A 4,968-nucleotide genomic window follows, 5' to 3' on the forward strand; every position below is an offset into this window, starting at 1 on the left:
GGTTTTTCCAGTGGTCATGTATGGATATGAGAGTTGGACTGTGAAGAAGGCTGAGCGCCGAAGAATTGATGCTTTTGAACTGTGGTGTTGGAGAAGACTCTTGAGAGTCCCTTGGACTGCAAGGAGATCCAACCAGTCCATTCTAAAGGAGATTGGTCCTGGGTGTTTTTGGAAGGAATGATGCTAAAGCTGAAACTCCAATACTTTGGCCACCTCGTGCGAAGAGTTGACTCATTGGAAAAGACTCTGATGCTGGGAGGGATTGGGGGCAGGAGGAGAAGGGGACGACAGAGGATGAGTTGGCTGGATGGCATCACTGATTCGATGGACGTGAGTTTGAGTGAACTCCGGCAGTTGGTGATGGACAGGGAGGCCTGGCGTGCTGCGATTCATGGGGTTGCAAAGAGTCAGACACGACTGAGCAACTTAACTGAACTGATGATGTTAGCCGGAAGTTTATCTTAGTGACCTTTACTTTGTTGAAGTACATTCCTTCCACACCGACTTTTCTCGAAGTTTTTTATCATAAACGGATGTTGAATTTTGTAAATGCTTTTTCTACATGATCGTATAATGTTTATCCTCCATTCTGTTGATGAGGTATAGCAAATTGATTGATTTGCAGATTATGAGTCATCCTTACATCCCTGGAATAAATCTCACTTCATTATGGTATATGGTCCTGTTAGTAGATTGTTAAATTTGATTTGCCAATATTTTGTTGAGGATTTTTGCATCTATGTTTATCAGGGATATTGATCTGTAATTTTCTTTTCTTGTAGCATCTTTGTCTGATTTTGGTATCAGGGTAATGTTAGCCTCATTAAATGAATTTGGAACTATTCCCTCTTTTTCTGTTTTTTTGGAAAGGTTTGAGAAGGATTGGCATTAATTCTTCTTTAAATGTTTGGTAGAATTCGTTAGTAAAGCCATCTGGTCTAATGTAGGAAATGCAGTGTTTCCTTATTGACTTTCTGTCTGGATTACCTATCCATTGTTGAAAAGGATTATTTTACTATTATTATGTTGTTATTTCTTCCAGGTCTGACAGTATTTGCTTTATATATTTAGGTGCTCCTCCTATTTTGGATGCATAAATATTTACAAATGTTACATCCTGTTTTCGATTGACCCCTTTATCACTATATAATGACCTTCCTTTTTTCTTCCTACACGTCTTTGCCTTAAAGTCTGTTTTATCTGATTGAAATAGAGCTTTGTACTTGTGCTCAGTTGCCCAGTCGTGCCCGACTCTGTGACCTCATGGATTGTAGCCTGCCGGGCTCCTCTGTCCATGAGGATTTTTCAGGCAAGAATACTGGAATGGGTTGCCATTTCCTCCTCCAGTGGAAGTATAGCTTACTCCTGCTTTCTTTTGGTTTCCATTTACAAAGAATACATTTTCCCATCTCTTCACTCTTAGTCTGTTTCCTTAGAGCTTCAGTGAATCTCTTATAGGCAGCATATAGTTGGGTCTTGTTTTTTTTATTCCATTCAGACACTCTGTGTCTTTACGAGGCAGGGGACTGCATCTTTTAGCATGCGGGATCTTAGTTCCCCAACCAGCAATGAAACCTGTGGCCCCTGCAGTGGAAGCGTGGAGTCTTAACCACTGGACTGCCAGGGGAGCCCCAAGACATTCTATGTCTTTTCATTAGATAATTTAGTCTTTTATATTTAAAGTAATTATTGGTTTAGGTGTGGACTTACTGTTGGCATTTTGTTAATTGTTTTCTGGCTGTTTGTAATTTCTTTGTTCCTTTCTTCTTCTTCTTTTGCTCTCTTCCTTTTGATTTGATGATTTTCCATAGTCCTATGCTTATTGGTACCACTGTTATCTTTTGTATATCTGCTATAGGGTTTGCCTTAGGTTACCTCGAAAATCCCATGGACAGAGGAGCCTGGTGGGCCACAGTCCATGGGATCGCAAGAGTCAGACACGACTTAGCGACTAAACCACCACCACCACCACCACCACCACCACCATGATACATAAAACACATATTTTACTTTTCTTTTCCATTCAAATCATTTTCTTGTGAAATGCCACTACCCTTTTGGAATTTCTCATCTTCAATTATTAACTAGTATATTTCCACAACATTCTTATTTTCATCTGTGGTTTTGCTTGTAATCTGAGCAATTCTCCACTATTACTTTCCAAAACTTCATGAAAGTCCTACATCTTTTGCAAGAAATTTGCAATTTCATTTTGAAAACAGTTTGGAGTGAATTTTCAAACAGGCTAATAGGAACAGAAAGATGTTATGTAAGGAAGGATATCTAATGACTAATTTTATAAGTGACTGATTTACTGGTAAATATAGAGCAAGGCAACTTTTGCTCAATCTCTCAGCTGTGGGGACTTTTAATGAAGCCTTGACTAATAAAAACCCCCTGCAGGCATGTAATAGGGTTGTGGTAAGTTTTATATGAAATAGTACCCATGAATGCTTAACACTGAGTTAGACAAGGCTGTGGTCCTAGTGTGATTAGATTGACTAGTTTTCTGTGAGTATGGTTTCAGTGTGTTTGCCCTCTGATGCCCTCCTGCAACACCTACCGTCTTACTTGACTATGCCAAAGCCTTTGACTGTGTGGATCACAATAAACTGTGGAAAATTGTGAAAGAGATGGGAATACCAGACTACCAGATCTGCCTCTTGAGAAATTTGTATGCAGGTAATGAATGAGTAAGTGAAGGAATCATAGTGAATGAGTCATAGTGAATGAGTAAGTGAATGAGTAAGTGAATGAGTGAATCATAGTGAATGAGTACGTGAAGGAATGAATAAATGAATGTCTCCTTCAACTTTTTCTTATTACAGTAATCTCACAGTATCTACTGAGCCTTCCTCAAAAGTAATTTCCCCTAAGCCCTGAAAATGTTTTGTTCTGTGCTTTTAATTAAAAAAAAAATTTTTTTTATGAGGCAGATACCTCTGTAGTAATATGGAATAGTCTCTAAGATACAGTGATAAATACAAAATGTAGAACAATTTGTAGCATATGTTTTTGTTTTTTTTTAATTGGAGAGAGAACACACACACATTTTTTGTCTGTGTGTTTGATATATGCATAGACAGTCTTAAGGATATGTAAGAAACCATTAAGAGTGACTGCCTTTGGATAGTAACATTAGGAACACACATAAGATTTATTTTTTATTGTATACTTTTTATTGCTTATTTTTTTACTTTGTGAATGTATAAACATGTGTATGTTGCTTGTGTATATATATATATATGTGTATATATATATATATAACTTGATAAATTTTTTACCATTTCTAAAACCAAAATAAATGGTAAGCAGGAGGACTGGAATAATGTGGGATTATTACTAAATTCATGTTAGAAAAATATTTAATATGAGTTTGTTACATGTATATATAGAAGCATGTAAGGGTTTAAAAAATATTTTTTCTAGGTCTTCATCTGCCTGAAGCTTTACACATTGTACATTTCAAGTTGGCCTAAAGGGTTCAGTTCAGTTCAGTCGCTCAGTTGTGTCCGACTGTTTGCAACCTCCCTGTCCATCACCAACTCCCGGAGTTCACTCAAACTCATGTGCATTGAGTTGGTGATGCCATCCAGCCATCTCATCCTCTGTCGTCCCCTTTTCCTCCTGCCTCCAATCACTGCCAGCATCAGGGTCTTTTCCAATGAATCAACTCTTCACATGAGGTGGCCAAAGTATTGGAGTTTCAGCCTCAGCATCAGTCCTTCCAATGAACACCCAGGACTGGTTACAGACATATAAAAATTGGATAGGATTTAATAGTTATACTTTTTATTTTTAAAAAATATTTCCACTTATTCATCATATAATTTGGTTTTTGACAGAAACTTAGACCTCTGGCCTTTCTTTGGGATTGGAATGAAAACTGACCTTTTTCAGTCCTGTGGCCACTGCTGAGTTTTCCAAATTTGCTGGCATATTGAGTGCATCACTTTCACAGCATCATCTTTCAGGATTTGAAATAGCTCAACTGGAATGCCATCACCTCCACTAGCTTTGTTTGTAGTGATGCTTCCTAAGGCCCACTTGACTTCACATTCCAGGACGTCTAGCTCTAGGTGAGTGATCACACCATCGTGATTATCTGGGTTGTGAAGCTCTTCTTGTACAGTTCTTCTGTGTATTCTTCCCACCTCTTCTTAATATCTTCTGCTTCTGTTAGGTCCATACCATTTCTGTCCTTTATCGAGCCCATCTTTGCATGAAATATTCCCTTGGTATCTCTAATTTTCTTGAAGAGATCTCTAGTCTTTCCCATTCTGGTGTTTTCCTCTATTTCTTTGCATTGATCACTGAGGAAGATTTTTTTATCTTTCCTTGCTATTCTTTGGAACTCTGCATTCAGATGCTTATATCTTTCCTTTTGTCCTTTGCTTTTCACTTCTCTTCTTTTCACAGCTATTTGTAAGGCCTCCCCAGACAGCCATTTTGCTTTTTTGTGTTTCTTTTCCATGGGGATGGTCTTGATCCCTGTCTCCTGTACAATGTCATGAAGTTCATCAGGCACTCTATCAGATCTAGTCCCTTAAATCTATTTCTCACTTCCAATGTATAATCATAAGGAATTTGATTTAGATCATATCTGAATGGTCTAGTGGTTTCCCCCACTTTCTTCAATTTAAGTCTGAATTTGGCAATAAGGAGTTCGTGATCTGAGCCACAGTCAGCTCCCAGTCTTGTTTTTGCTGACTGTATAGAGCTTCTCCATCTTTGGCTGCAAAGAGTATAATCAATCTGATTTCCATGTTGACTAAGAGTGATAAAGTTGGCTTAAAGCTCAACATTCAGAAAACCAAGATCATGGCATCTGGTCCCATCACTTCGTGGCAGATAGATAGGGAAACAGTGGAAACAGTGTCAGACTTTATTTTTGTGGGCTCCAAAATCACTGCAGATGGTGACTGCAGCCATGAAATTAAAAGACGCTTACTTCTTGGAAGGAAAGTT

Source organism: Bison bison, unplaced genomic scaffold, assembly GCF_000754665.1.
Source record: "Bison bison bison isolate TAMUID 2011002044 unplaced genomic scaffold, Bison_UMD1.0 scf7180017864305, whole genome shotgun sequence".
Lineage (NCBI taxonomy): Eukaryota > Metazoa > Chordata > Mammalia > Artiodactyla > Bovidae > Bison > Bison bison.